Raw genomic sequence first — 16215 nt, 5'->3', positions numbered from 1 at the left:
AACCAAATCAAAGCTGTTGGCAGGGCAGTTCCTCACACAACTACTCTCTCTAAATAGTTCTGCTGTTGGTGGCACCTCTGATGAAATGAGAGGATGTGCTGCATTATGTAATTCAATTCAATTCTGAGTATTGATTGAACTCCTAAGATGTATTCAGCCAAGGCTGACCTGATAGAAGCTAAAGAAAGTGCTTGCCTACAAGTTGTGCTTCAAGTAGAACAAGAGAGCTTCCTGGGTTCTAAACAACCACCTCCCTATCTCCCCCATATCACCTGAAATTCTGCTCTGTATTCTAGGCTATAATGCAGCATTCTCCAAGACATATTCTACAAATATGCTCACCGACTGCTCTACAAAAATCCAGTTCTGTGGTCCAATGAGGAAAATCATACAGTCTATATTCCTTTTTGGAGATTTTCAATGTTTATTAGTAATAAGTCTCCAGGAATGCTTATAGTAATTGTATCTGATTAACTTTAACATGTTCTCTAGTCATTTGAGCTGGAAATCTTCTTTTGCCTGAATTTTTTTTCCTTGCCCTTATTTTTAAGTAAAATAGTATACACTTCAAAATAGTTGGGCAGATTTTAGGCCAGTACTATAACCAGGCAGATCTGAATTTACATTCTAGCACAAACTAGGAGCATGGGGCATGTTTATTCAACTTCTAAGCCTCAATACCCTCACCTATAAATAGAGATAATAACACTAAGTCTATAGAGCTATAAATTTAAGTGAATTAACACAGGCAAAGAGCCTAGCATATAGCCCCTGGCAAAGAATAAGAACCCTATAAGTGATACCTCCTTTTTCATTCTGTTTCTTATTGGCAGCAAATTTTACCCATTAGAGATCCATTTGGTTAAAAGACAACAATTTTAAAAGTTTAAGTAACCCTGGGAAGGGTGAAGCTTTGCGCAGTGGCAGTATCGTAGCCAATGAGGTTTATCTGAGGCGCGATTATTGCTAATTGAAACCTTGGGAAGGGTGAAAGAACTCCCTTATTGGAATGACTCTGCCCTCCCCCCATATAAACATTTTCCTTTACTTATTTCTTTTTTTAAAATTCAAGTATAATAAATGTACAGTGTTATATTAGTTTCAGGTATACAATATAATGATTCAACAATTCTATATATTTCTCAGCATTCATCAGGATGTGTACTCTTAATCCCCTTCAAGTACTTCATCTATCCCCCTACCTACGTCACCTTGGCAACCACCACTCTGCATGTAAGAGTGTGGTTTTTCTTTTTTTCTTTATTCTGTTTCTTAAATTCCACATAGGAGTGAAATCATGGTATTTGTCTTTTTTCTGACTTATTTCACTTAGCATTATACCCTCTAGGTCCATTCACAGTGTTGTTAATGGAAGATCTCATTGCTTTTTTATGACTGAGAAATACACAACATTCATTGTATACATATTTACCACATCTTCTTTATCCATTCATCTATTCATCCATAAACTTGGGTTTATAATGCTACAGTAAATATATGGATGCATATATCTTTTTGAATTAGTGTTCTCACTTTCGTTGTATAAATACCCAGTAATGGAATTACTGGATCACATGGTAAGTCTATTTTTTTTAAATTTTTTTGAGGAACCTCTATACTGTTTTTCACAATGGCTGCACAAGTTTGCTTTCCCACAACAGTGCACGAGTGTTCCTTTTCTTTTACATCCTTGCCAACACTTGATATACCTTATGTTTTTTGTTTTAACCATTTGGACAGATGCAAAGTGATGTCTCATTGTGGTTTTATTTGCATTTCCCTGATGATTAGTGATGCTGAGTACCTTTCCATGTGTCTGTTGGATATGTCTATTTTCTTTGGAAAAATGACTATTCAGGTCCTCTGCCTATTTTTTATTATTATTATTATTATTTATTTTTTATAAACATATATTTTTATCCCCAGGGGTACAGGTCTGTGAATTGCCAGGTTTACACACTTCACAGCACTTACCATAGCACATACCCTCCCCAATGTCCATAATCCCACCCCCCTTCTCCCAACCCCCCTCCCCTCAGCAATCCTCAGTTTGTTTTGTGAGATTAAGAGTCACTTATGGTTTGTCTCCTTCCCAATCCCATCTTGTTTCATTTATTCTCCTCCGCCTATTTTTTAATTGGATTATTTGTGGGCCTTTTTTTGGTTGAGTTATAAAAGTCCTTTATATATTTTGGATATTAACCACTTATCATATAAATCATTTGCATATATCTTTTCCCATTCAGTAGGTTGTCTTTTTGTTTTGTTGGTTGTTTCCTTTGTGGTTCAGAAACTTTATTTTGGTATAGTCCCACTAGTTTAATATTGCTATTCTTTCCCTTGCCTAAAGAGACATATCTAGGAAAATGTTTCTACAGCTTATGTCAAAGAGGTTACTGCCTCAGTTTTCTTCAAGGAGTTTTAAGGTTACAAGTCTCACATTTAAATTGTTGATTCATTTTGGTTTATTTTTGTGTATGGTGTAAGAAATTGGTCTAGTTTCAATTCTTTTGTGTGTAGCTCTTCAGTTTTCCCAGCACCATTTGTTGAAGAGACAGTCTTTTTCCCATTGTATATTCTTGTGTCTTTAGTCATAGATTGACTATATAAGCGTGTGTTTATTTCTGGACTCTTTCTTCTCTTCAAATGATCTATGTGTCCATTTTTGTGCCAGTACCATACTGTTTTGATTACTACAACTTTGTGGTAATTCTTGAAATCTGTAATCATGACACCTCCACCTTTGTTATTTTTTTTTTTTTTTTCCTCCCAAGATTGTGCTGGCTATTTGGGGTCTTCTGTGATTCCATACAAATTTTAGGATTGTTTGTTCTAGTCCTGTGAAAAAGTGCTGTTGTTATTTTGACAGAAGTTGCAATAAACCTATAGGTTGTTCTGGGTATTATGGACATTTTAACAATATTGGTTCTTTCAATATGTGAGCATGTGATAAATTCATTTGTGTTATCTTCAATTTCTTTCATCAATGTTTTATAGTTTTCAGGATATAGGTCTTTCACTTTTGTTTAGATTTATTCCTAGGCATCTTATTATTTTTGATATAATTGTAAATGGGATTGTTTTCTTAATTTCTCTTTATAACTTCTCCAGTAGTGTATATAAATGCAATAGATTTCTGGGTATTTTGCAATTTTACTGAATTTATCAGTTCTAACAGTTTTTCTGTGAAGTATTTAGTATTTTCTTTCTTTCTTTTTTTTTTTTTTTTGTTTATTTGACATAGAGAGATCACAACTAGGCAGAGAGAGAGAGGGAAGCAGGCTCCCTGCTGAGCAGAGAGCCCGATGTGGGACTTGATCCCAGGACCCTGAGATTATGACCTGAGCCGAAGGCAGAGGCTTAACCCACTGAGCTACCCAGGCACCCTATTTAGTGTTTTCTATATACAGTATCATGTCACCTGCAAATAGCTCAACTTCTTCCTTACAAATTTGGATGTCTTTTATTTCTTTCCCTTGTCTTATTGCTGTGACTAAGACTTCCAGACTATGTTGAATAAAGGTAGTGAAAGTGGACATCCTTCTCTTGTTCTTGATCTTATGGGGAAAATTCTTAGTTTTTAACCATTGAATATGATGTTAGCTGTGAGTTTTTCATATATGGTCTTTATTATGCTGAAGTATGTTCTCTCTAAACCTATTTTGTTGAGTTTTTATCATGAATGGATGCTGAACTTTGTGAAATACTTTTTCTGCACTTATTGAATGGTCATATGATTTTTATCCTTTCTCTTGGTTAAGGTGATATATCACATTGATTGATTTGCAAATATTGAACCACTTTTTTGCATCCCTGGAAATAATCCTATGGTGAATGATTTCCTCAATGCATTGTGGGATTTGGTTTGCTATTACTTCATTGTGAATTTTTGCATCTGTATTTACCAGAGATATTGGTGTGTCATTTTCTTTTTTATAGTGTCTGTCTGGTTTTGGTATCAGAGTAATGCTGGCTTTGGGGAATAAATTTGGAATCTTTCAATCATCTTCTATTTATTGTAATAGTTTGAGAAAACAGGTGTCAACTGTTCTTTAAAGGTTTGGTAGAATTCACCTGTGAAACTGTCTTGTGCTAGACTTTTGTTTGGTAGTAGTTTTAATATTTAATATTGATTCAGTTTCAATGCTAGTAACCAGTCTGTTCAAATTTTCTATCTCTTCCTGATTCAGTTTTAGAAAGTTGTATGTTTCTAGGAATTTATCCATTTCTTCTATGTTGTCTACATTTTTGGCATATATTTTTTCATAATATTCTTCTATAATCCTTTGTATTTCTGTGGTGTCAGTTGTTATTTCTTTTCCTTTACTTCTGATTTTATTGTACTCTTTCCTCCTCCTCCTCCCCCACCTCCCTTACCTCCCCCTCCCCCCTCCTCCTCCTCTTCCTCCATCTCCTCCTCCTCCTCTTCTTCTTCTTCTTCTTCTTCTTCTTCTTCTCCTCCTCCTCCTCCTCCTTCTCCTTCCTCTTCCTCTTCCTCCTCTTCTTTTTCTTCTTCTTCTTCTCCTCCTCCTTCTTCTTTTTCTTCTTCTTCTTCTTCTTCTTCTTTTCTTCTTTTTTTTCTCCTTCTTTTTTGATGAGTCTGGCTAAGGGTTTATCAATTTGGTTGATCTTTTCAAAGAATCAGCTCCTGGTTTCATTGATCTATTCTATCTTCTTAAACTTTGCTTCACTTATATCTGCTCTAACCTTTATTATTTCTTTCCTTTTGCTGGCTTTGTACCTTGTTCTTTTTTTCCCTCTCTCCTTTAGGTGTAAGGTTAGGTTATTTATATGATCTCTTTCTTACTTCTTGAGGTGGGCCTTTAAATGGCTATAATATTCCCTCTCAGAACAGCTTTTGATGCATCACGAAGAGTTTATTTGAACCATTTTCTTTTCATCTCCACTTGTTTCCATGTGTTTTTTTCTACTTCCTCTTTGACTTACAAGTTGACACATTTATTGTTTAGTAGCATATTATTTAGCCTACATGAATTTGTATTCTTTTCAGACTTTTTCTGTGATTGACTTCTAATTTCATGCCATTGTGGTCAGAAAATATACATGTTAAGTTTTCGATCTTTTTTCATTTGTTAAGACTCATGTTGTGGTCCAATTTGTGAACTGTCTGGAGCATGTTCCATGTGCACTCAAAAATAATGTGTATTCCACTGTTTTAGGATATAATATTCTGAATATACGTTAGATCCATGTAGCCCAATGTGTCATTCAAAACCACTGTTTCTTTGTTGATTTTCTGTCTGATCTATTGATATTAGTGGTGTGTTAAACTCCCCTACTAGTATTATATTACTGTCAATTTGTTCCTTACATCTGTTAATTGTTGCCTAATGTATTAAGGTGCTCCCATGTTGGGTGCATACTTGCAATTGCTATATCCTTTTATTAGTTTGTTCCCTTTCTCATTATGTAGTGTCCATCTTTGTCTCTTATAGTGTTTGCCTTAAAATCTATTTTGTCTGAAATAATTATTGCTACCCCAGGCTTATTTTTGCTCCCATTTGCATTGTAAATGTTTTTCTATCCCTTTGTTTTTAATCTGCATGTGTCCTTAGGTCTGAAATGAGTCTCTTTTAGGCAGCAGATAGATGGGTCTTGGTTTTTTAATCATTTGGTACCATCTGTCTTTTGCTTGCAGCATTTAGTCCAATTACTATTCAAAGTAATTACTGATAGGTATGTATTTATTGCCATTTTGTTACTTTTTTTTACAGTTGTTTCTGTAGTTCTTCTCTGTCCCTTTCTTGTCTTGTTTTTTGCCCTTGTGGTTTGATGACTTTCTTTAGTGATATGCAAAAAATAAAAAGAATGGAATCCAAGCATATCTATTACAGGTTTTTGATTTGTAGTTCCCATGAGGTTCATATATAACATCCTCTACATATTAGTCTATATTAAGTTGATAGTCACTGAAGTTTGAACCCATTCTAAAAGTGTTACATTTTTATTCCCCTACTACCATGTTTTATGTATATGATGCCATACTTAACATCTTTTTATTTTGTGAATCCTTTTACTGATTTTTTTTAAGATTCCATTTATTTGACAGAGAGAGATCACAAGTAGAGAGAGAGAGAAAGAGAGAGAGAGGAGGAAGCAGGCTCCCCGCCCAGCAGAGAGCCTGATGTGGGACTCGATCCCATGACCCTGAGATCATTACCTGAGCTGAAGGCAGAGGCTTAACCCACTGAGCCACCCAGGAAGCCCCCTTTTATTGATTTTTATATGTATATTTGATACTACTGTTTTTGTGCTTAACCTCAATTATGTTTTTATGAGTAATGAATCTACTTTAATTATATTTATGTTTACCTACAATACTTTTTCCCTTTCACAATTTTCTTACTTCTGATTATGGCCTTTTCTTTCTACTTAGAATATGTCCTTTCATGTTTCTTATAAGGCTAGGTTAGTGGTAATGAAATCCTTTAACTTTTATCTGGGAAACTCTTCATTTCTCTTTCTAGTCTGAATGGTAGCCTTGTGGGATAGAGTATTCTTGACTGCAGGTTTTTTACTTACAGCACTTTTAATATATCATGCCACTCTCTTCTAGCCTGCAAAGTTTCTGCTGGAAAATCAGCCCACAGCTTTATGGGGTTTCCTGGCATATAACTGTTTTCTTGTCTATTGCTACTTTTAAAATTCTCTTTATCATTACCATTTGCCATTTTAAATATTATGTGTCTTGTCGTGGACCTCCTTGATTTTGTTGGGCGCTTTTGTACTTCCTAGACTTGGATGTCTGTTTTCTTTCCCAGATTGGGAAGTTTTCGGCTATTATTGCTTCAAATAAATTTTCTGCTCCCTTTCCTCTCTCTTCTCCTTCTAGGATCCCTGTAATGCAAATGTTATTCCACTTGATGATGTCACTGTGTTCCCTTAACCCATTCTCATTTTTTATTACTCTTTCTTTTCTTTTTGCTGTTCAGTTTGGTTTCTTTCCATTACTTTGTCTTCCAGATCACAGATCCATTTTTCTTCCTCCTCTAATCTGCTATTGATTCCCTCTAGTTTATATATATACATATACATGTATTTGTGTATATATGTATATGTATATATAGGTATATATACATGTATGTATATGTGTGTGTGTGTATATATAATTTCAGTTACTGAGTTCTTTATCTCTGATTGGTTCTTTTTTATATTTTCTGACTCTTTTTGTTGAAAGTCACACTGAGATCCTCCACTCTTTTTCCAAGTCCAGTAAGCATCTTTATGCCCATTATTTCAAGTTCTCTATCAGGCATATTACTTATCTCCATTTCATTTAGCTCTTTTGCTTTGATTTTGTCCTGTCCTCTCATTTGAGATATACTTCTCTGTCTCCTAATTTTCTCTAACTCTATGTGCTTATTTTTATATATTAGGAAAGTCAGCTTGTTTTTGAAAGTAATGGCCTTATGAAGAAGAAATTCTGTAGTACCACGTAGCACAATGTCTCCTGTTCACCAGAACCAGGCATTGCAGGGATGTTCTTTCTGTGGGTTGTGTGCAGCCTACTGTTGTGGCTAAGCCATGTTTTCCTCCAATCCAGATGGTGGCAATAACCCACTTTCCTGTTGTGGGCAGGGTTTGCTCCCTGTACTGTTTAGGAGCCACTTTGGGGCTGCTATGGGCTTGTAGTTGGGCAGTGTCAGCAGTCAAATCAAATGCCTACTGCTAGTCCAGCTGTTGGGGCTATAGTAGCACCAATCTTCAGAGTGCTTTTCCTGCCTTGTGCCCAGAGAAGCTTTTGTTGCCTAGCAGGGACATGAGTTAGACCAAAGGCCTGCAGATGGCAGGAGAATAAGCAGGCAGGGAACATGACAGAGTGCATGTTTCTAGCAAGGTCGGTAGCATGTGTTAGTGTTAGTCCTAGCAAGTGTCTGGCTATCTAGGGTGAGGAATGGTGGGAGAGAAATGGCACCTGCTAACTCTTTTGTTCTTGGAGAAATCTTCCAAATATCCCTGCCCCTCCAGCACATATTTTAAGAATAGTAAATAAATCTCCTTCGCATATACCCTAGATGCTTTTCAAATGCTGCTTCTATGCTGTATCTCAGCAGGGTTGTTTTATTATGCTGTCTCTTTAAAGTTGGGACTGTTTCCTATTACCCTTCAGTTTTTCCAGAGCTAAGCCCACTGAGTTTTAAAGTACCTAAAGTTAAGCCCTACTTATTGTAAAAATGTCCAAAGTTAAACCCCATTGGTTTTCAAAGCCAAATGTTATAGAAATTTGTCCTCTCAGTTTAAGTACCCTATGTCTGGGATACCTGGTGTGAGGTCTGTTCCTTTCCTTTCTCCGTATTTCTGGTGTTCCTCCTGTTTGTGGTTAGTCTTCACCAGGAGTTTGATTCCCTACTACATCTCTGCTCCTCCTACTATTTTCAATGTGACCTCTTCTTTATGACTAACTGTGGAAAATCTATTCTGTCAGTCTTTAGGTCATTTTGTGGGTTAGTTGTACTGATGTGGCTATTATCTAGGTATTATCTGTGGAACGAGGTAAGCTTAAAAGTCTCCTACTCTGCCATCTCTCCAAAAGTCCTTTCCATTACATCTCTCAAGAATCATTTCAAGTACCACTTTCATATTGCCTTGCCTTGTTTTCCCAAATCTAAAGTGATTTCTCCCTGTTCTAAATTTTCCTATCAAACCCAAACAGGATACTTAATACATTCTGCCCAATTTTATAGTTCTCATTACAAATGCTGTGTCTCTTAGAGTAGTTTATAAAGTTATTAAAGTAAAAACTGTGCCTTACATATTATCTATGATGATTCTTGGAACAAAATAAATATTCGATCAATGATTGTTGAACAATTTCAGTCTTACTTGAATTATCTTAATTGGATCAGCTTAATCCATACACTTGACCAAGATCTGTTGTATTAAAGAAATGGAACCTTCTTTGGGGAGAAGAAAGCATATTCAAATATGAGACAATTGGGATTGGGCTGGGTAGATAACAACCTAGGATAAGTAGTTTGGAGAAGTACTAAGTAACATAACCATCAGATGTCTGAGATGCTTGAGTAAGAATATTTGGAGAGTGAAGGAAGTGATGTGGATAGCTAGTATAGCACATTAGGGTGATAGAGGGAAAGTAACTTATTGGAAGTCTTGCTCAGGGGACACCCCATTACATGACACTGTTAAGTTTCTTTAGGGTTGGTACAGAATGAGCACAAACCAATGGTCTGAGACCTTAATCTTTTGACTAGTAGGATTCTCATTTTTTCCAGAATCTCTTTCCCTAATTATCCCCATCAGGAATCTCAGGAAAATAAAAATAGAGCTACCCTATGACCAACAATTGCACTAATGGGTATTTACTCCAAAGATACAGATGTAGTGAAAAGAAGGGTCATATGTGCCCAACATTCATAGAAGAAATGTCCACAGTAGCCAAACTGTGGAAAGAGCCAAGATGCCCTTCAATAGATGAATGGATAAAGAAGATATGGTCCATATATACAATGGAATATTACTCAGCCATCAGAAAGGGTGAATACCCAACTTTTGCATCAATATGAATGGAACTGGAGAAGATTATGCTGAGTGAAATAAATCAAGCAGAGAAAGTCTTTATCATATGGCTTCACTTACTTGTGGAACATAAGGAATAACCTGGGGGACATTAGAAGAAGGAAAGGAAAAGTGAATTGGGGGAAATCAGAGGGGGAGAAGAACAATGAAAGACTGTGGACTTTGAGAAACAATCTGAGGGTTTTAGAGGGGAGCGGTGGGTGGGATGGGTGAAACTGGTCATGGGTATTAAGGAGAGTATGTATTGCATGGAGCACTGTGTGTTGTACACAAACAATGAATCTTGGAACACTGCATCAAAAACTAATGGTATATTTTATGGTGGCTAACATAACACAGTAAAAAAATATATATTTAAAAAATAGAATAAAACATTTTTCTTAAGAAGGAAAAAAACAAAAGGAATCTCTGAGCATGGGGAATGTTGCAATCGGGTTTGCTATTAGTGGTTTTGTGTCCCTTCTACTCTGATGGCTGCTGCTTCCATGGTCCCTCTTGGCTCACTCCAAATAAGTGACTACTGCTGGTCCCTCCATAGGCCTGGTCTGGACTGTTAGCTTCTGGTGTGCTTCTCCCTTGCTAGCAAGTAGCAAATGTCCTCTGCTTCTGGAAACCAGCTCCTTCTGGCAAATAATGATATGGTGCTTGTCTCATACCACTGCTCTCTCCTTTACAGAACACCTGCACACTGAAGAAGAGAATTTCAGAAGACCATCAGCTTCACTCCAGGACTTGCTTTTCAGGGGCTCTAGCAAGGAGATGGCATGGGGAGAAGACAGGGAAGGCCCTGTTTAATGGGTATTTTTTCTAATGTGAGTTTTCGTCACCATTATCTATCTCTCTCTCTCTCTCTCTCTCTCTCTCTATATATATATATATATATATATATATATATATAAGCATCTTTCTCAGTATCCACAAACACTCTCTGACAGTCAGGAAGCTGGTACCCCTGGAGCACACCAACAACCCTATTGGGTGTAATGGTTTACCTACGTGTTTATCTATCAGGTTAACCCACATGCAAACACTTCTCTGAACCCTCCAACAGATGGTGAGTTCCTTGAGGGCAGAAATCATTTCTATTTCAAGTTTATGATTTAATATCTAACACTTGCCATGATGCCTACCATCCTGTGGATAAGTACACAATAAATATATGTGGAAGAAAGGATGAAAGCAAGGAAAGGACAGAGGGATGGAAGGAAGAAAGGAAATCTATTTGGCTTTGGTAAATGTAATTCAGCTTTGCCAAGAAAATCTTTTTGATTTTGATTTGAGGTAGGGCTTTAGCTAGGTCTAAAAGAGTAATTATTTTTTTTAATATAAAGGGCTATTTTGGAGCTTCATCTACATGATTATATATCCAAAAAATAGAAGAAAACTACGTCCTTGAGTTGGACAAATTTTTCAGCAAAATTTGCACATGTATGCTATTTGGCTTCAGTGCTATATCTCTGTGGCTTATAGCATATTAAGTTGCTAAAAGCTATTTATATCAACAATGCCTCTATTATCTCAGAAGCAAGTGTGGGTGCAAAACAGGGCAAAAATGAGTCCATTTTTTTTCTCAGTCAAGAAAAAATTCTGGCTCACAAAATGTAAACTCCATATAAAGATCCTTTCATCCATTCATTCACTCATCCACTCACTAATTCAGTAATTATTTATTGAGCATTAGGGTAATACAGATACTGTATTAGACACTGAAATACATGAGTGGGAAAGACCTAAGGTCTTCCTCTCATATTCTTTAATGAGTTCTATTGCTAAACTCCAAAGCAGTATCTCTCTACAAATTTATATGGCTCTTCCTATCAGTGGTGACTTCTTTATGCTTTGGTACATTAGAGATATGACATGCTTTCATCCTATTGTCAAGCCTGATTTTACCCACCCTAGCTCTAGCTAGAACTCCTATTTTGTGAATGTGTGTGTGTAGCTTGCTCTTCTTTGTTTGTCTGGCCAGGGAGTTATCTTCTTGCTATCTTAAACCATTAAGGATTATAATATGAAAACCAATGGTTTGGTTTAAGCCATTTACTTTCCTTGTGAAGGAAAAACAAAAAGAAGATATAATTTACCAGAGGTTACTGGTTGACTACTAATAGAATTATAATCCAAATTCAAGGCTTTTAACCATAAACCCTACTTTTCCAAGGACTCCACATTACTTTAATAAATGATGTATAGGCAGAGAGTGAGTACAGAAATTACACCTTTGCCTTATCAGCAAGTCAAAGGCCAGAGCCAGATGAGGACTGTTAGAAAGTGGGACAACAAAAGAAGTTGCACAGAGAATTCTGGAGTGAAAATGTAGCACTCTGTAAACTAAGAAACAAAGCAAATGAAAATGTTTAAATGGACAAGGTTTGGAAAAAAACTAATAAAAGTACTTCCTTTGGGCAACAACAACAACCCCTTTAGCTAGCTTCAGAGGAAAATATAAGTGGGTTGATATTTTCAAAGTGTGAAAATATAAGTGGGTTGATATTTTCAAAGTGCATTATACATGCAAATCTAACTGATTAAAAAGAAAACAAAAGGTTAAATTCTGCATGGCACTGATTTACACTCTGCTTAATTCTGTGGTTTTCATTTTTTCACATGTCATTTTAAGAGAAACAAAGAGCTTCTAAAGAAATTATAAACCCAGTTGACAGAATATGCTGATTTTTATATTCTGACAGAAAACAACAACAACAACAACAACACCCTATATCCAGACAGTATATTACCATCTCATCAAAATGAAGAAATCAATTCTGAGCATATTCCCATAGAAAGTTCACTTGGGTCTGTAAAGAGATTGGACTTTAAAGTTCAGCAATAAAAGTTGTCAAAGAGTATAATTGTAAACTAGCTTCATTAATTGATGGATTCATTTAGTCGTTCCAAAGATTACTAAGGAGATGAAATGGTATAGTAAAGGAGTCAACACAATGAATAAGTAGTAAGACTTAGGACTTGGTCCTCCAGTAAACTCACAATCTAGCTAGGCAAAACTTACATGTAAATAACTACAATATAAAATAGACCAGGGAATCCTGGATGGCTCAGTGGGTTAAAGCCTCTGCCTTCAGCTCTGGTCATGATCCTTGGGTCCTGGGATCGAGCCCCACATCGGGCTCTCTGCTCAGCATTGAGCCTGCTTCCTCTTCTCTCTCTGCCTGCCTCTCTGCCTACTTGTGATCTCTGTCTTTCAAATAAATAAATAAAATCTTTAAGAAAAAATAAAACAGATCAAGAAAAAGGAAAATGAGTATTATGGAAAATTAATGTTATGAGAATTCAAAGAAACGTCATATACAGTAAAGTGATCTAGGGGAACTTTATATAATGGTTGAAGTTTGAGTTTAGACTTAAAGGTTAAGTAAGTGGGATCTACAGGTAAGAAGACTACATGAGTAAACAAAAAGTAAGAAAGGATGGTAAAAATAAGGCAATGGGAGACTGCATGTATTGACTGAAAAAGAGAAGTTTATTCTGGGAAGTTTTGAGAGGCAAGACTAGAAATGTAGGTTGAATGAGATTATAAAGAATGGTGCTCTCCAGTGATTTCATGTCATGACACATATGTTTATATACTGTGCAGGGATACATAGATTCTACTATTCGTGTCTGGAGGCATAGTGGCTCTCCAAGAACTGATGTGGTTGGTTAGCTCACATATCTACAACCCATTCACAGAACATTAATGTGTTTTGTGGGAACAAATGATAACATGTTATCCTATAGTAATCCTTTTGGATTGCCAAATTTATTTCCCATACATATTATCAGAGTGTAGATAGAAAATATGCTTGGTCATCAAAATATACTTGGTATACTTGGAAATATATACTTGGAATATATACTTGGAAAATATACTTGGTATTCAACTACTTCTTCCTAATTCTAGCAGAGGACTCACATATCATTCTGTAACAACAGGTCTAGAAAGACTCTGGACTTTGGCCTCAACCAACTGAGGCCAAAGGTAAGAAGCCATACCGACATTGATTGTCCTATCAGAGTCTCCTTCACTCACTTAGCCCTCTGAAGGTTGGCAGATAGGCTTATCACCCCAAGTCGGAGATAATAGGTTTCTATCTTGGAAAACAAAATAGCCCAGGGAAAAAGATCTGTAGCAATTGATTTTGGAGAAACATATCACCTCCACGGTGAAATACACCAGAATGTATACACCTACCCCCAACTATCCACTGCTTTTATTCTTTAGTACCTCACTGTGATATATGAGTAAACAGTCAAATACTACTCCACATTTTAGGAATGCCTCTAAAATGAAAGATAGAGACCTAAACAAACAAACAACTTAAATGTAGCAGAGGGGACCCGGGTGATCAAAAAAAGAAAATGGCGGGGGGGGGGGGCGGGTGGAGATGAAATTAACATGAAAAATTTCAAAAAATTTCCCAGAATTGCTGAACACCTAATTTCAAATTGACAGGGGCCACCCAAAAAACCTGCATCAGTGTGCATCAACAGTATCTTTTAAAACATTTGGCATAACATAAAGATCTTATATACTTGTGGAATAGGAAAAAACAAAACAAAACAAAACCAGGGGTCAGATACATGGGTTAAAAAATGTTCACTCATAAGATTTCCAAATAGCAGCATTTAGATTAGAAGAGGATGTAGTTTTCAAAATTCTAATTAAAAAATTATTTCCAACCTGCAATTTCATACAGAACAAACTTATCAGTCAAGGTTGAAGGTAGAAGAAAGGCATGTTCACATAAGCAAAAGGGGCACTCTTTCTCAGGGAGGTATTGAAAGATAATACATTGGTTCACTTTTGCTGCATAATGATATTACCAAACTTAGTACAATATTCATTTTCCATTGCTGTGTAATAGCATTATCATACATCTTGTGACTTAAAATTACATATATTTATTATCTCACATGTTTTGTGGAACAGAAACCTCAGGTGTGACTTGGCTGTGTTCTCAAGGCTACCAATCAAGATGATGACCAGCACTCTCATCTGAAAGTCTGATTAGGGGAGGATTTCCTTCCAAGCTCACTTGTTTGTAGGTAGCATGCAGATGCCAGACTAAGGACCTTAGTTTCTTGCTGTCACCCAAAATTGCTTTCAGTCCCTTTTCATGAGGCCCTCTCCCTACACAATGGCAGCTTGTTTTGTGCGTGTTTGTTGTTTGTTTGTTTGTTTTCAATTCCAGTATGGGAGAGAACCTTCTAGCAAGACCAGCATTACAATCTTATGTAATGTAATTATAGAATGGACAACCCGACACCCTTGCCATATTCTGTTGCCTAGAAGCAAATCACTAGATACCTCACACACACAGGCATAAATACCAGGATAAGGGGATAAGGAGAAACTTCGAATCTCTCTGCTACAGATATGGCTTACCAAAATGGAAGGATTAAGTCAATAAAGATAAAAATACAGGATTCTGGATCAGGAGATAAGTTAGGGGAATCCTAGAAGGGAGGTAAAAGGAAATACCAGGGTGACACAGCTATGCAGCAAACCCAGATTGCAAATGGTTTGAACTAAAAGAAGAGAAGAGAGGGATCCTGGGGAGATATCACCATGAAAAGATTTAAAAAAGAGAGAGAGAGAGAGGGAGAGAGAGAGAACAATAGATTAGTTAACCATTTAGGTAATACTGAGAGGAGTCTCACTGCTGTGTTAGAGAGGTTGCAGATGTAGTGACATATAAACAGAAAACTGAGCAAGTGGAAACATAGGATAATTAACCTCAAGAAAAACTTAAAGTCAAAGAAGGAAAACAATTACAGTACACCCCATAGCAGAGCTACAAACAGAGTCAATAGTTAGAGTAATATAAATACTAAATTCATATCCAATCTAAATGGTAACATAGATATATTCAGAGGATGGGTAGAAGGAAACTTGCATGGATATAAGATGACAGGAGGACAGTGAGAATTATAAGCCTTATCTTACATAAGTTCAAAATAAAAGATAATTTCAAAAACTGAAAAATAAATAACAAATATTATTTTTTAAATATCATATTATTATATATGAGAAGAAATAGCTAAATGTACTAAGGGAACTGACTCTGTGGAATGAGAATCAGCAGAAATGAAAATTGAAGAAAGACACTCCTGATTTTCCATTATAAGCCTTGAAGTATTAGCATATCTTAACAAGGAACGCCTGGGTGGCTCAGTTGGTTAAGCATCTGCCTTTGGCTCAGGTCATGATCCCAGGACCCTGGGATTAACTCCTGAATCTGGCTCCCTGCTCAGTGGGGAATCTGCTTCTCCCTCTGCCTGCCGCTTCCCCTGATTGTGTGCTTTCTCTTTCTCTGACAAATAAGTAAACAAAATCTTTTTTAAAAAATCTTAATAATGTACATTCATTACTTAGATAAAAATTAAACCAAAAACTCTGAAAACCAGCAACAACAATGAAAAGACATTATGATTTTAATGCAGTTCTGCAGAAAAATTTTAAACAGCTTTTCCAGAATAGCACCAAATTACCTTTTCCTTTCTCCCAAATTCTTTAATAATTCTGGTGTTACCAGTAGTGGATTATAATGAGAGAAGGCTTAGGTATGAAGTCTTTTAGAACCTTAGCACAACTCAGCAATGGGGAGCAGAGGACTCTAGGACTAGGTACAGCCTCAGTCACTAAAGATTATTGGA

The 16215-nt window shown here is 36.3% G+C and overlaps 1 pseudogene; it reads left to right on the top strand.

Moving 5' to 3' along the window:
• The first annotated feature begins 909 nt into the window (after nt 1-909).
• On the top strand, nt 910-1121 carry LOC116875134 (annotated as a pseudogene).
• The last annotated feature ends 15094 nt before the right edge of the window (nt 1122-16215 follow it).

This window comes from Lontra canadensis, unplaced genomic scaffold, assembly GCF_010015895.1.
Source record: "Lontra canadensis isolate GAN:19392208 unplaced genomic scaffold, GSC_riverotter_1.0 scaffold40, whole genome shotgun sequence".
In the NCBI taxonomy this organism is placed as follows: Eukaryota; Metazoa; Chordata; class Mammalia; order Carnivora; family Mustelidae; genus Lontra; species Lontra canadensis.
Note: the sequence above shows the minus strand (reverse complement) of the source record. Positions and strands in the feature narration are given on the sequence as shown.